This window comes from Quercus robur, chromosome 4, assembly GCF_932294415.1.
Source record: "Quercus robur chromosome 4, dhQueRobu3.1, whole genome shotgun sequence".
In the NCBI taxonomy this organism is placed as follows: domain Eukaryota; kingdom Viridiplantae; phylum Streptophyta; class Magnoliopsida; order Fagales; family Fagaceae; genus Quercus; species Quercus robur.
In genome coordinates this window covers 22665422-22682912 of record NC_065537.1, presented here as the reverse complement: position 1 = coordinate 22682912, position 17491 = coordinate 22665422, and the positions used below count along the sequence as shown (strand labels likewise).

Genomic DNA, 17491 nt, shown 5'->3' with positions numbered 1-17491 from the left:
ATCTATTTTTACATTAAAAAGCCAAAACCCCCAAATCTTCACCACGTACATAACCACCATTGTAAAATCTATAAACCCTCTTATCAAATAAATCCACCATGACAAAACCCATACATATTAAACACATGAATATCACTTCCAAAGCCCATAAATCACATGAATGTCATTATCAAGACTTAGCTTATATAACCTCAAGCAAAAGCATATAAAGCCACCAAAAAGATTAGAAAATTTTACCTCAAATAAAAGGGATGAAGATGCTTAGAGGTTCCTAGGATTTTCCGGTGATCTCGCCTGAAAAATATGGTGGTATGGAGTGGCATTGGTGGGAGTGTGTAAGGGAGAGGAGCGTGTGTGTGTTTAAGTGAAAAGAAAAGAAAAGAAAGCAAATGATAGGAAGAGAGATTGCCGGCCAACTAAAAGAGTGAGGGAGTATGTGAGATGTGGTGGGTGGTGATTGGGATAGGTGGGGCACCCAAAAATATCCGACCATGTATTTATTTTTTTATTTTTTAAAAGCTGGGACGTTGCAGAGAATGATGCAGAGCGGGTTTTGATGAGCAAGCCATGGGGTTTTGATAACAAAGGGACTTTGATAGTGGAAAAACAAAAGTATGGTTCTTGGCTTCGCACTCCTCTCTTTAAATAAGGTGAGAAATTTGTGGTGTCAATTCAGGGGTACTAAGATGGATAACACAAGTGACATTCCCCCAAAAGCTGATTGCTACAGATGGTGTTTCTTCGGCTGCTCCGCCTGGCTTTAGTTCCAATATGGTTGTTCAAGTTGACTAAGAAAATTTGAATTTTGAGCCAATTTTGGAAATATCGAATATGGGGGGGAAATATTCCAACAGTTTCCACATATAGAGATTTTTCAAATCAACCATATGCTACCACTTACCATTGTTCCTGATTTTGTTTATCCCCATATCTTGAGTATCATATCAAACAAATTGATAAAGAGTTAGCAAAGTTTGACTTTGTGGAGTTATCCAAAAAAGGTCAGGAATTATCCAACTCTTTTATTCCTTTCCATACTCAACCCAATAGCAATATTTTAGGAGATGATAATGTTAGTGATGCTTCCTTTGCCTCCTATGATCATTTGATTTAGGAGGTGAAATCTCTTACTTAATCATTTGTTGATTGTAATTTTTTCTCATAATAGGAGACAATGGAATTGTGTTGCTCATAATCTTATTAGATATTCTAGACATGTTAGTAGTTTTTGTTGGAAAAATACATGTTTGTATCACATACAAAACATACGCAGCGGAAAATTAATGGATCTACTTCATTCACAATTGATAATATGTATTATGTAAATTTCAGAATATAAGAACAAGAGAGTGTATTTTGGTGCAGTGAAATTTAAAACCAAAGATTAGAAGTACTTGGAAACAGTTTTAATCTTCACTCCAATTCCATTTGTGCCCACGAAGTGTGGTCTTTCAATCAGTTTATATGTATGTGTTCAAGGGAGAATGATAGAGTGTCCTACACTCACATACAAATCATTTCATTCTCTTACAAAATTCTATATATTTCTCTCCTTATAACTGATTATCCAATTGGGCTAACTTTTTAGGCTATTCCAATTGGGCTTTAGTATGTGGTTTGGAGTGGGATCAAAAGGAAACAAATAAGACTCTAGTTCCAATGGACCTTGGGCTTTTTAGTCAACTCTTGATAAGTCCAAAAGTTACCATTAATTATATTTAATACCACTATATATATATATACATATATATATATATATATATATATAAATATTTGCACTCTAGGCCTTATTAATAAATTATATTCCAAGACTTTATTGTACATGCAACCCCTTCATGAAAATATTCATAGTAATACAAAATCATAAATGTAGATTGCCACTTTGAAGATTACTATATCTTAATCTTTAAGTACCCGGTTTAATCCTTTAAGTTATTCATCATATATTTATGAAATCTAATTTCATAAATATATACTTTAGTAACTCCTTACTAAAGTAGTTAGGCCTAACATTCTGAATAACCAAAACCATTAAACTTATCTCAAGAGAATATTTTATATTTTTGTTAAGAGATTATAAATTCCATCTTGAAAATATATGTTCCATCAACACTAAATGTGGCTGCCCAACATACTGAGGTTTTGATTGTGACTTTAGGTTTCACTCTTGATATATCAAAGTAACCTACACTTTATGATCAAGTCCATTATTCTCTCAGGATTAAGAGTTCATGTAAATAGAAGTTGTGAGATTTATTGTACCCGTTTGGATTCAAATTATTGTGGCGTCTGCGTTTTTGTTCTGCGGTTTTCTCTTTTTTTTTTTTTTTTTTTTTGGTTCAACCCGCATTTGTTGACTTTTGCACAGTGAACAGTGCATTCGTGCACTGTTCACAGACCCACAAATTCCACTTTTCAGCAACTTTTTCATTAAAAATGGGTCCCACAGCACTATTCACATATATAAAAATTATTTTGCTACAGTGTTTTCAGATTCAGTTTTCAGTTTCAGCAAAAATAAGCTCAATCCAAACGGACCCATTATACATTTGACAGTCGTTAGGAGAATAATAAATCTCACAAGAGTCTAGTTCAATATGTCTTAACTCTTAAAACATATTAACTAGAAGTCTCCACTTCCATGATCAAGACAAATCTTCTTAGTTGATATATTTTAGTCTTCGCAGATAAAATTCCCAATTTCATTACCGACTACGAACTAAAATTTTGAATTTACAAAGAACATGTGACTTATATCTTCTATGACTAAATCACATACTATGCATCTCATGGACTATATGATAGTGTCCAAATATTAATGTTATTATTATTTTAGATAATAATAAAACAACTTTATTAATCACAACATTAAGTCATACATAATGTCATACATAGCATCGTACAATAGGATTTAAGAGCACCAATCCTAATAGTTTTTCAGTGTGAATGGAGGATGTTCCTCCTCATCTCAATATAATCTTAGCTGACTTGGTTACTCTTGATTGATAAAAGTTACAGCTTTCTTCTTTTAAAAAAAATGACACATTCTCATGAACAAAGTGCTTGAAAATCTGGGAGTAAAGGGTTCAAAATATAGAGTTAGCAATATATTATAACTATCTTAAAAAAAAAAAAAATTTATAATCCCCATTTTCTTCTAAAATATTTTTTATCATCCCCGGTAACTAAAAAGCATTCATGTAAAATGACAAATGAGGCTATTATAAAATTGTTTTGTATTTTTAGATTTAAGCCCAATTAATTCAACCAATGGCCAATGTTTATTTAATAATAATCATCATACACACAAACTGGGTGGGAATTGAGTGTCATCAAAATTAAAAAAGGTTTTGGAATTTATGTCAACTCATTATTTTTTATTTTTTATATCAATTGATTATAAGGTCCTTATGATAGACTACATCACTTGTCCACCATTCCATTATTTTTTTCATGAGTGCCATTTCATTATAAAGCTAAAATATGGGGTGAATTAATGAATGTCAAATTGATTGTGAAAAGAAAAAGCACTGTTCCACTTTTTTTTTTGGACATAAATTGACATAAAAAAGTTTTGGAATTTCTATCAATCCATTATTGGTTAGCGGATAAAAGTTTCTAAAATATTTTATAAGCCAATGCTCTTAGCACATTCATTAACATTTTCCTATAAAATTATACATAAAAAATTATTACTATTTAAAAAAAAAAACTTCGACAAATTTATGCATTATTTGAGGTCGAAATTAATGATATAATTTTCTATATTTGCTTGGGTCTTCAGGTTTTAAAATGGACCACAGTCGTCATAAGGCACAATCATTACTCATTAGTACATTTTGTCTCATAAGCAGTGAGATAATTTGCCAATATATATATATATATATATATATATTTATTTATAGCAATTGAGATACTTCAATACTTGTCTATTATTTTTTTTGATGAACAGAAAATTTTATTGAAGAAACAGAAAGGAAACAAAGGCTAGGCAGCAGCTACAGCTGCTAAGAGGTCAGAATTAATTACATCTAAAAAAGGGCTAGGAGCATAACCCTGACCAAAACATCCAGATACATTTTTCCCAAGGCACCAAGAAGCTAAAACATGGGCTGCTTTGTTTGATTCTCTTGGACTCCACCTGAAAACAAACTTCTTACCATGGAATGCCAGCAAAAGAGTATCAGCTATGATGGATGAAATTCTCCAAGGCACTTCATCAAAGGGGACTTTGAGAGCATCAATGCAGGCTTTGGCATCACTCTCAACCACAACTAACTCAAACCCGCGGTTAACAGCAACACAAGTCGCCAAATTAATGGCTTCAGCCTCTGCTTGGATGGAGATGTTGGTTTTCACCCGTTTGTACATGGAAAAAATCAAATCCCCCCTCCAATCTCTCGCCACAATGGCAATAACTGAGTGATCTAGCCCCACCGCTGCATCACAATTTATTTTAACAGCTCCTTGCTCAGGCCTGATCCAAGAATAAAAAGGTCTAGGCAACACTAAGGGGACATCAGTGAGCGCAACACGGTGTTCAAAATTTTTTTTTAAGACTACTTGGATTTCTTTATTTGGGGAGAATTTACTTCCTTTGTGAACAGCTTGATTTCTAGCAAACCACAGGTTCTCCAACACCAAAGCCCCGAATAAAAGGAAACCCTCCTTGTCAAAAGTGCCATGGGAAGAGACTTAGGGGGGATAAGAGAAATTTTATAAACTGACCTGGGCAGTCAAACTGCAATGCATCTGGTCTGCAGCCCCACTCATTGCCAGCCCACAAAAATCTTGCAGCATGATAGTAGACAAATAGATGTAAGGAGGATTCGGGTGAGGCATCACATAGGGGACACTTAGGATCCATGGCTGGAAAGAATCTTGCCAATTTTTCCTTGGTTGGAAGAATATCTGAAGCCACTCTCCATAAAACCATCTTAAGTCTATCATGAATTTTTTATTTCCAAATTTTTGACATCACCTGGTCAGACTCGTTGGGCTCAGAATGATCAAGAAGTTCCTTATATGCCGACTTCACTGAAAGTTTGCCATTATGGGATTTTACCCATACCCATTTGTCCACCCTATGACTCACTTTGACTGGAATTCTCATGATAGCCATGGCTGATTCTACAGTGAATAAATCATAGAGTTTCGACTCATCCCATCTTGATTTATCTAGTGATAGAATCTGAGACACCACCAAGCAACTAGATAGCTTATCAGGAGACAATGGAACCGGTTTATAGTTAGGAAGGTCCGGGACCCAAGGATCTTCCCACGTGAGAATGCTTTCCCCATTGTTAACTTGCTTACAAGCTCCAGCCATAAGAATATGCCTGGCTGATTCCACACTTTTCCATGTCCAAGAAGCCTTCTTGGAAGGATCCGCATCAAGCCAATTTCTTCTCACCCTGTATTTAGCAATAAGTGCTTGCACACATGGTTTATTAGACTGAATTAGAATCCACCAAGCTATTTTGGACAGGAGGGCCAAATTGGTGTCTGAAAAGTGCCTAAAACCAAGGCCACCCAAATATTTAGGCTGACATAAATTGTCCCAAGCAAGAGGAGTGAAATACCGGTTCGAACTCTTTGATGGGCTCCACCAGAATTTTTTTAGCAAACTATCCATCTCCTCACATAAACTTTTTGGAATGAGAAAGCAAGACAAAGCGTAAATCGGAGTAGCCAAGGCTATAGATTTCACTAGTGTTGCTCTACCCATCCAAGACAAGGATTTGCTCTTCCAGTTGCTTACCTTAGATTCCAAAGATTCTTTAAGATAAGTAAAGTCCTTCTTCTTGCTACTTGAGAGAAAAAGAGGGACACCCAAGTATTTAGTACCTTGGGAAAGTTTCTTTAACCCTCTTTGATTCTTAAGCTGATTTAGGAATTGAGAGTGAACCCCTTTTGAAGCAAAAACCCCTGACTTCTCAAAATTGATTTGCTGGCCTGACCAATCACAATATTTTCCCGAGATGTTCATGATCTCATTAATCTCTGAATGTTTTGCCTTGCAGACCAATAAAACATCATCTGCATAGAAGAGTTTGGAGATTCCAGCTATTGATGGGGCAATCCTAATGCCATTTATTAATCTTTGGGCTGAGCATCTATTAATCATTCTGGCAAGAACTTCACTTCCAATAATGAAAAGATAAGGGGATAGGGGATCCCCTTGTCTTAGGCCTCGCGAAGGCATGATTCTAGGGCCTTTTCCCCCATTTAGCAAAAGAGTGAAACTCACAATAGAGATACATTGATATATAAGGTGAATAAACTTCTGGTGGAACCCAAAATTTTTTAAAACCTGGATTAGGAAGGGCCATTCTACTCTGTCATAAGCCTTTTGGAAGTCTAACTTCAAACCCACAAACCCCTTTTTCTTCTTGGTGGTGGAAAAAGAGTGCACTACTTCTTGGGCCAACAGAACATTTTCTGCTATGTTTCTGTTAGGGACAAAAGCTGTTTGTGCAGGGTCTATTAGCTTATCCAGCAGTGGACGTAATCTTGCCACCAAGATTCTTGAAATAACTTTGTAGCAGAAGTTGCATAGGCTAATAGGTCTGAAATGCCCAAATTTATGGGCACCTTGAACCTTTGGGATTAGGGTAATGAAGGTCTCATTCATCTCCTTTAGCATCCAACCATCTCTGAAAAAACTTTGAACCGTTCGTATGAGCTGGTTCCTAACAATATGCCAAAAAATTTTTAAAAATAATCCCGGCATACCATCAGGCCCAGGGGCTTTTAGAGGGTTCATTTCAAAAATCGTTCTTTGGATTTCTTCTTCTGAAGGAATTTTGATTAGCATTGCATTTTCAGCTGCCGAGATACAGGGTTCAATTAGCTTCTCCAAGTCTGCTGGGAAGGATGGGTTTGAAGAGCTAAAAAGCTCACTGAAATGATCTCCAAAATACTTTTCAATATTCTCCCTGCCAAAAATTTTCCCCCCATTCTCTAATTTAATCTCAGAGATATTGTTTCTTCTTCTTCTAATCAAAGTGGAGGCATGGAAAAACTTAGAGTTCCTGTCCCCCTCTTTTAGCCATAATTCACGAGACTTTTGCTTCAATCTAATCTCTTCTCTGGTTTGCCACTCTTCTAATTCCAACATAAGGCTTGCTTCCTCCTTCAAAGCTTCAAGACTAGGAGGTTTTGACTGGATTACATCAATCCGCCTTTCTATCTCCAGGATTTTAGTTCTAGTTTGACCAAAACTAGATTTGTTCCACTTGCTCAGCAGGCAGCCTGAATGGGCTATTTTTTTCATTAGATTGAATCCATATGATCCAGGAAATTCTTTTCTCCAAGCTTGGTCTACAACTTCCTCGCATTCGGGATCTCTAGCCCACATCGCCTCAAAGCGGAAAGGCTTGTTTATGATATTATTCTCAAAATGGGTGTCGAGCAATATTGGTTTGTGGTCCGAAGTAGGGGCAGTCAAATGCTTTATTCCTGCTTTAGGAAACATCTCCTGCCACTCTTGGTTGCAGAATCCTTGGTCTAATCTGATTCTTACATGAACTCCACCACTTCTACGACCCACCCATGTATATTGGGACCCATGGAAACCCAGCTCAATAGTCGCTGCATTAGATAGGAAATTACGAAAAGGCTTGGAGGAAGAATCCCCTCTGCTGCTTCCACCACGCTTATCTGACCTTGAACTATAACTATTACAATCGCCCAACAGCATCCACGGGCTTGAGAAAGATTCTATCAAGTTTGTGACTAACTCCCAAAAAGCTTCTCTATGGGCAACTTTAGGGGGTCCATAAACCAGAAGAAGAAGCCAGACATCTGAAGGGGGATCAGAATATACAAGACATGCAATGATATTTTTGTTATCATAGATAACTTCCAAACTAACTCCATTCACCCAATATAATGCCAAACCACCAGATTTATTTTCAGCATTCACACAGTAGCAATCTCTAAATTTCAAACATTCTTTAATTTTTTTTACCCTAGGAGACTTTGCTTTTGATTCTGAGATGAAGATAATATCTGGACTTTCTTTATGAACTAGCGCCTTGAGAGCTTTGACTGTTGGGGCACTACCAGCACCCCGACAGTTCCAGGATAGTATTTTCATACCCAATACCAGAACAACAATTGTTATAAAAACCACCCACAAATATAAGGACACCAACATTCAACTAACATCACCAAACCATAAGCAAAATTAAAACCAAACTCAAAAAGCCCAACCATAAGCGCATCAGAAAAAATTACCATTTGGAAGATTCCTCACCGACAACGCAGTCATTGTCGAAGATTGGCGTTGTAATGGCTTTATCTGGGATTGATTGCAGCAAGACCCACCATCCAGAATAGGCACTTGATGCTGGCAGAGCTATCAATTAGGTCAAACGAACCAGACAGCTGAGGGTTTGGCCAAACCCGCTCCAAGACCCACAGACGTCAAGCCCACTGAACAGAGAAGATAACAACCAAACCCACAAATTGGTGACACTGATTTCCTCCCTATGTAAGCACTAGAGGATGGGTATGATAATATGGGTAAATCTATAGAGATTTGGGGAAAGATTAGGGAAAATCAGAAAAAGCTGAAAATACCCACAGTGAGAGTGGGGAGAAGAAATCCACTCAAAGAAAGTGGAGAAAGGCCACACGAAGATGGGGATAAAAAACCACGCAGTGGTAGGGAAAGATCACACAGCAGGTGATAGAGAGCCACACGGAGGTGGAGAGATGGACTCCTACTAGGGAGAGTTCCTTGCTTTCAATACTTGTCTATTATATAACTTTGTTTTGTTGTACTTCAATTTTTTCTTAGTGCTTGTTTAGGTTGATGGAAATAGATTAAACCTAGTCACTGGCACACAAATTAAGGGATAAGCCCTTGGAAGGGTTAGCCCAGGACCTTCTTCCATGTCAACAGTACCTTCCTCTCCACTTACCTTCCATTCAAAGCACTGAATCAAAGTAGCAAGGGTTGTCTGAACAACCTGTAATGCGAGGGAAGTTCCAGGGCACCCTCTTCTTCCACTCCCAAATGGCAACAAATGAAAATGCTGTCCTCTCACATCCAACTGGTTCTTCTCTTCGCTGATAAACCTATTTGGTTGGAACTCCAATGGGTTCTCCCAGTGGTTCGTGTCTCTGCCAATAGCCCACACATTAACAAGCAATCTTGTCTTTGGTGGAATCTCGTAATCGCCAATAGTACACTGTTTAGATGACTCTCTCACAATTACTGGTCCAGTTGGGTGAAGTCTTAATGTCTCTTTTACTATAGCTTGGAGGTATGGAAGGTTCACAATATCTGATTCTTTTACCAATCTCATTTTTCCAACTACAGAATCGATTTCTTGTCTTGCTTTCTCCATTATATTTGGGTGGCTGATTAGCTCTGCTAGTGCCCATTCTATAGTTATAGCGGATGTGTCAGTCCCAGCTGCAAATATATCCTGGGAAATTTAAAACATGTTAGTTTATTCTCTAATATTTTAATTTGTTGCTTGGCCTTATCACTGTTATCATCACCATTGTTACATTGTTATATACGATGTTGTGAAAGAATCAATTTACGCAAGACATAGAAGACAAAGAAGAGAAAAATCAAATATAGAAAATAGGCTTAATAATCAAATATATGAAAAAATAGGGTGACAACAATGTTTATCTAGCAAAACCCTATTTGGCTCAAATTCCCAAAATACTTCTATGCCATACAATGGAGGGCGTTGCCCCCACACCCTCACCCTATTATTCAACCTTACACACCAAAGTTTAATTAAACATTCACGGCCTTATGGGCTTCATTCCTTTCTATTCCACTCATTACACTCCATTCCACTCCGCTATGCCCATAAGGCCCCTAAGCTAAAATGACGCAAAAACAAATATGAATCAATACTCCAACATACGTATATCTATAAACTATATATGTATGGTTCATCAAACTGGGCTTTACAAATTATTTAAACCCCCAATTTCATGCTTTCTTGTCTGATTTTTATGTTGCGTAGTAGCTTGCTTTCTAATAGAATGGCAATCATGTATATGAGTTTATGAAATTCATGTAGAGAAAGTCAAGTAGAAAAAGCAAAGTTCAAAGTATATGCTTTTAGCAAAGTCTAATGCTATATCAGACAACGGAATGCTTAAACTAGACTTCCAAGCAATGAAAAAACTATGATTTTGAACAAGTCATATAACAAACAAACAAACACTCAACCTTCGAGGCCGGCAGAAGAACTGTACTCCTAGTCATTGCCATACATACATACACACACATATATATATATATATATATTTACTGATAGTGATATTGTTATGCTAAAAAGATATTAAAGAGGAGTTGTTTCCAAGACTTTTCATCAAATATCCATATAGAACCCTATTAATATTGCTGCAATCATATTATTATTGACTTTTCAAATAATAAATAATGGTAGTCAACGAAGTTATATATGAAAATTGTATCTATTGAACCTTTCAAAGTAAATAATGTCTTGGGACATTACAGAACGAAATAATTGATGGCAAACAAAATGTAATGGAGAGAAAAACTAGTTAATGAAAATGAAAAATGGCCTTCGTGTTCTAAGCTCTAGCTATTAATATTAGTAAAAGAAATAGAAAATAGCAAACGAACAAGAAATGCAGTATTTGATAAAGAAAAAAAGGATCATTTACCAGGACAAATGCTTTTATGTTTTCTCTTATCAATCTCATTTCAGAGCTCTTATCTTCAGAAATATCGAGTAAAATATGAAGTAAATCCTTCACTGCATGACCTCCATCCGTATTTTCCTCTTTCTTTCTTGCCTTTTCGTGCTCCTTTATAATCTTTTCCATCATACTGTCAAACCTATCACGAACTTCCTTAAGCCTTTTCCCAAATCCCTACAAATCTAAATTTTTACAAAACCAAATATAATCTGACAAATTAAACTTCCCTGTAAGCTCAGCCGTAGCTTTCACCAAATTTGTCACCACATCAGCTTCATTTTCATTTTCAGAACACCTTTGACTCATGGTCATTCTTGATATAATGTTATTGGTTACCCTCATAAGCCCTTCTCCAACATCAATAGCCTCATCTGATTGAGCCTTTTTCAGTATACACTGCACAAACCTTGTTATCTCTTCATGCCTAACTGGAAGAAGCTGATCTAGTGTTTGACCACCTAGAAGTTTAGACATGCAAAGTTTCTTCATGAATTTCCAATAGGGTCCATAAGGTGCAAAAGAAGAATCAGCGGAGCCATATGTTAGGTAATCAACAGCAGCGGTTTGGGGTCGATCCGCGAAAGAAGTTTCTTGAGTTTTGAGGAACTCTTTTGCCATTTCTGGAGAGGAAACAACGACACAAGGGACGGACCCAAGGAAGAGGTGAATTAATGGGGCAAGAAGATGGAGGTGACCAATGATTGGCAGGGCTAATGGGCTCGGTGGAACACGACCTTTGGTCCTGGTTCTGATTATGTATCGGACCAGGATGGTGGAGACTAGCCATATGAGGAAAAGTATGATGTAGCTGTGCAAATCAGCCATGGTTGAATCTTGGTAATATAATTTGGAATGATGGTTGGTGGTTTCGTTGATGCTTTTGAAAGAGTAGGCTGAGGTTTTTTATTTTATTTTAAACAAAATAATAAATTACACCATAATGTATTTTTGTCACCCAAGCCGATTTAGCTAGATTTTCTTAATAAAAGTTCATAGTCTTTCCTTAAAAAAAAAAAAGAAAAAAAAAAAAAAGAGAGGTTCCATATTAGTTTTATTTGTTTTGTCTGCTACTTCCTTATTTTATAACATAAAGTACACCTTTTACCTTTATGTTTCAAAATTTTTACTTTGGCTTTTCATGTTTGATTCCATTCTCATATTGTTCATGTAGTCCATTTCCGTTAGTACGTTGTTTTGTTTAAGTGGTAGATAAATGCTATCATTATGACATGTCACTCATATAAGTTTATTTTCTGTTAATAATCAGATCTTTAAATGCCAGATAAGTGTCTTCTATTAAGACATGTCACCCATATAAGTTTATTTTTGTTGGTAACCTTATTGTTTAGTTCCGTATAAATGTCTTCAATTCAAATATTATATTTTTATATATAATGTCTAGTGTCACCAAATTACTAGCAGAATTGAATAACAAAGCCAATATGAACGAAACAAAAATTAAAGACCAAAATGAAAATTTTGAAATGTTAGGATCAATATTAGAATAACCTCAAATTTGAAGGGCCAAAGTGTACTCTAGTAAACAAAATTAACACTCTTTCCAAAATTTCAAGTCTTCTCCTTGAAAATTCTCTAGTTTTGTAATTTTTGTTCACTTTTATTTATTTATTTTTTCCCTATTTTCCTTTGGATTTGATATTGATATCAATGTTCTTCAATCATGTCTGCCCATTTCAATCCAAATACAAAATTTCTATACACAATCTCTATCATCTTTTTTTTTTTCTTCATATGAATTAGTTGAGAGTTATTCCACAAAAAACACTTTACACTAATTAAGAAGTAAGAACGCAGTTCTGGCCCCAAAAATACAACAAACCAACGGCAAACCAAACACTTTCTGCGTTACCTATGTCTTCCTCTTTTCAATCTGCAATGATAGAAATATATAAAATGTTTAGTTTTTTGAACAGAAAATGATGGTTCGTAAAACTTAATGTCACAAAGATCAAAAAACAGAAGTTAAAAACAATATACAAAAAGTAAAATAATTGTATATAATTCAATAGTAAATACAAAAAAATAAAAAACTTTTTATTTTATTTTATTTATTTGTTTGTATAGGTCGTTGGATACAATTTCACCCAGAGCAATACCGCATTTGAACATTTTATTGGTTTATTTGATAGAAATATATTATATTACTGAAGTTGAAGCTGACATTCTGTCCATTATATTTGGACAATATCCTAATTTTATTATATTGTTGTTCCTTCATTTTAAAATGTACTATTATGATATTATCGATCATCTAATACAAATCATACTGCAAGTTGGGACAATATATATAAAAAAGAAAAAAAAAAAAAAAAAGGATGATATGTCATTTTGTGTAGAATACTATCTGGAAAGAAATTTTGGTAAGGGACTTCTAACATTATTGTTTAAGTGTTGTAGAAATACATGTGGGTGAAAAAGTGTTGTAGAACTACGTATTGTGATGTTTAAATACTAAAAACTGAGACAAAATGGGCTTTTGCCCTTTTCGGGCAAATTAATTAGCTTTATACTCATTTCCCAAACTGAGTAGGGAAATACTCCTTTTTTAAAACTCGATTTATGATAAATCGAGTTAGGAAAAAAAAAAAAATTCTGAAGCCTTATAGTGGCGTTTTAATGAGCCTATAGTGACGTTTTTAAGATCTATAGTGACGTTTTTTAACTCGACTTAAATGAAATCGAGTTAAAAAACGTCACTATAGATCTTAAAAAACGTCACTATAGGCTCCTTAAAATGCCATTATAGAGCCTAACTCGATTTATCATAAATCGAATTTTAAAAGAGGGGCATTTCCCTACTTAGTTTGAGAAAAGGGGTATAAAGTTAATTAATTTGCCCGAAAATGGCAAAAGCTCATTTTGTCCGTGAAAACTGTTATTTAAACAACAATACCAAATGGCTAAAGCTTGTAAACTAGTTTTCATCGCCGAAGTCCCAATGGATTTCCTTTTGCCTTTGACTCATTATTTATTAGAGCATTCTCGTCCGGATATCTAAAACCTGAAAAAATGTAAAATAGAAAATATTGTTCACTAAAAACTCACAAAATCACGCCACATCCTGCTATCTATCACTGTTCGGTATCTGTCAAAGATGCACCACCACGGGATTGAAAATAATTTCAAAATGTGCTGATGATTGCATCTTATTGTTAATGTTATTCGTTGTCCTCACTTGTTTAGTTGCTATTGGTGTCAAGGCCTGCAATTTTCATTTCTTGCCTTTGATTCCATTCCTACAACATCATCTAATCTTATTCTTTGTCCTAACTTGTTTAGTTGCTATTGGTGTCAAGGCCTGCAATTTTCATTTCATTCTTTTGATTCCATTCCAACAACATCATCTAAAATTTAACACAAGCATTTGGTTTTTCTTAGTACAAACTACAAAGCACTTTATTTTTTTGGTGAGAAGAAACTACAAAGTAGTTTTTTTTTTTTTTTTTTTTTTTTTATAATTTTTTAAATTTTAAATTTATTTATTTATTTTAGAGAGTTTCAACCTATGATGTCCGCTCCTGCTAATAACTCTTTATTATCAGACCAAAACACAAATCGGTTTTTGGTGTAGGCGGGGATTAAACCCCAAATCTCTTATATAACCATCAGAGACTTTACTAGTTGAGCTAACTGGAAGCCATAAACTACAAAGTAGTTGATTGGATGAATTAGAAATCTTGGTTTTTGTTTGGACCCAATTTGGTATTCTAACTAGTAACGTTTTAAATAATTTATTATTAATTAATTCAAATATAAATAGATAAGATAAACTTGTAGAAAATTAACAACATTTAAATAAATTTTATCCAAAATATTAAACAATTTCCAAGTAAAATTTAACCACTCGCGTGCAATAATGCTTTTTTTTATTATTATTTTTTATTTAGTGTTATAATGTTTAAAAGTGATATATAAATAATCGTGTATTTTTTTTTTTAATTAAAGAAAGAGGTAAGGTATCGTGGAATAATGTTTAAAAATGAGATAGAGAACTGTAAGAAGTTGAAACCCAATGTGACATTTAAATTTATTGATTGGGATAAGAATTTAGATGAGTAAACAAATTTGAGATTTAAACAAAAAAAAAAAAAGATGATATACGTTAGTGTGGATAGATGAAGATTTTTTGATAACTGTATAGAATTTGGATAATAAAAATTTTGGAATGTTTTAAAGAATTTTTTTTTAAAAAAAAGCATAGAAATTTCAAGATAAGAATGATTAATTTTTACGTGAAATAGTGGGGGGGGGGGGGGGTTGAAGTAATTTTGTATTTTTTTAATGAAGATAATTGAAATATTTGAATACAAATAGATAATAAATACAAATAAGAATAAGACATTTGAATTCAAATGGGTGGTGAGAGTAATAGTGTTTTTTTCCCCCTTTTATACGTGAGATAGTATTACTCTTTTAACATTTTTTGGAAGACGTAATTTTGTATTTTTTTTATAAAGATAACTGAAGTATTTGAACTTAAATAGATAACAAATATAAATAGGAATCAGACATTTGAATACAAATGGGTGGTGAGAGTAACAGTTTTTTTTTTTTTTTTCTCCTTTTGTACATGAGATAATATTATTGTTTTAACCTTTTTGTTTTTCAGTAGGAAAAAAAAATTAAACTAAAGGGTATGTTATTTCAAAATTTGTATGAGGATATTTTGGTACGCCAAAAATTGAAGACGAAACAAAGGAATCCTCTTCTTAATAGTATAGAGGATTAAAGAATAAAAAACAAGAAAACATAAGTAAATTAACATCAAAGCAGATTATCAAAGAAAAAAAATTAATATCAAAGGAATAATAATAGTTTATGTATTATGCATAAATAATCAAGTAAGTTTTAACTTCTCAATTAAAATAATAATAATAATAAAAGAGCTTACAAGAATTGAGTGGGTGGATTAATATACTTTTTGATCATTCAAACTTCGATAGTTATAATGGGGGAGATTGAATTTGAATCCTGGACGTTTCTATATAGAACATCAAAAGGTGTCAGTTTAGCTAAAGGGTGAATTAGTATTTTTGATAAAATAAGCAATTTATCTTCCTTAGTATGGATGAAAACACATTTGAACAAAGAAGAAAAAGATACTGTCCTTTTGTGGGAGTGAAGAACTCCATGGGTTTACCATTAATTAAAATAGAATATCATTACTGATATACACTATTGAGACTTTTAGGGTCCATTTGGATACAACTTATTTTTGTTGAAAACTGAAAACACTGTAGCAAAATAATTTTTAAATGTGTGAATAGTGCCGTGTGACTCATTTTTAATGAAAAAGTGGTTGAAAAGTGAAGTTTGTGGGACCCGTAAACAGTGCACGGGTGCACTGTTCACGGGAGAATAGTCAAAAGTTGCGACTTGAAAAAAAGAAAAAAAGAGGAAAACGTGCAAATAAGAAAACGTAGACGCGCAATGTGGATCCAAACACACAATTAATGAGCAAATTGGCCATATCATATAGTATATACTAGGAAATGGGTTTTGACAAAGTTGAGACTTCTTAATGAAATTAGGAATCATTGTGTGTATCAAATTAAATTGAGTATAATTATTATAACTTTATAGTAAAAAATCCATTTATCTCACTTATTTTCGCATGAAGAAAAAGAAGAAAATAAAGGATTTATTAAAATTCAAGTATTTAGTTGACCAATAAAATAAGAAGATTGACTTCACATTTCTTCTCGTCTTCAACCCTCAAGAAAAAAAAATCAAAATCAAAATCGTTGATTTAATATGTGATTGGCCACTATATTTAAATTATTTTACTACTGATATTAGGTCAAGAGAAGTCTCAGGATTTCCATGGCTAAGAGAAAAATAAATCGTTGACGACTCTATTTAACAAAAAGTAATATATTATCTGCCAATTAAAATGTCTATAAGACAAACCTACGAGTTCTATCGAAACTCTCCCCCGTGGAGTTCTCTTTCTCGTGCATACGAGTTTTCTTCCTCCCTTGACCTAGGTCTAGGGTATCTTTCTTTTTTTCTTTTTTCAGTTCTTAGTCGAGTGAGTGCTACTAGTCTAACCTGGCTGATGACGTTATAGATAGTTTGGAAAACATGAAGTTGACTACGGAAGAGGAGGAAATGATTACCATCTCTGATGAAGGAAGAGTGGAAGCCATTGATGATTGCACCCTAAGTTTGATGGGTAAGTTTTTGATGTGCAAATCCTCTAACAAGAGAGCAGCAAAGAATACTATGAGAAGGGCTTAGGGATTGGAAGACAGCCTACCTATCACAAAGGTAGGGCCGAATCTTTTTCAGTTCAAATTTACTTTTGAATTTGATCTAAACAGAATTTTACGAGGAGGTCATTTCCATATTAATGCAGCTGATAAGGTTGGTGTGGGGCATTGAGTATGGAGGCGGGAGGTATATCCTTCAAGAAACTTCCTCCCACCATCCTTACCCCCGTTATTATCTTTTCTCCATTCCTTGGGCCTTCATAGGATATCAATTGTCCTGATTCTCTTACTCTCCTTGGGTAGGTGGAGTCCTTGGAGCTTGTTTACCCTTCTAGGCCTAGATTGGGCAACTTAATCCTCGGCTAGTACTCCTCGGTCCTTAGACCCCACACAACCTCTATTGATGGCTATTTTTGAGAATATCTTACAATCTCGAATGAAGCAAAGACCAAATTCTTTGTGGGCCCAATATATCTATTTATAGCATCTTAGTTTTATACATGGCTCAAGCTCCTGCATTTTATTTGGGGAATTTTATGGAGATGTGATTT

The 17491-nt window shown here is 34.4% G+C and overlaps 1 pseudogene; it reads right to left on the bottom strand.

The window, feature by feature from the left end:
• Window positions 1–8807: 8807 nt before the first annotated feature.
• LOC126720886 (cytochrome P450 93A3-like) lies at window positions 8808–11557 on the bottom strand (annotated as a pseudogene).
• Between the last annotated feature and the right edge of the window lie 5934 nt (window positions 11558–17491).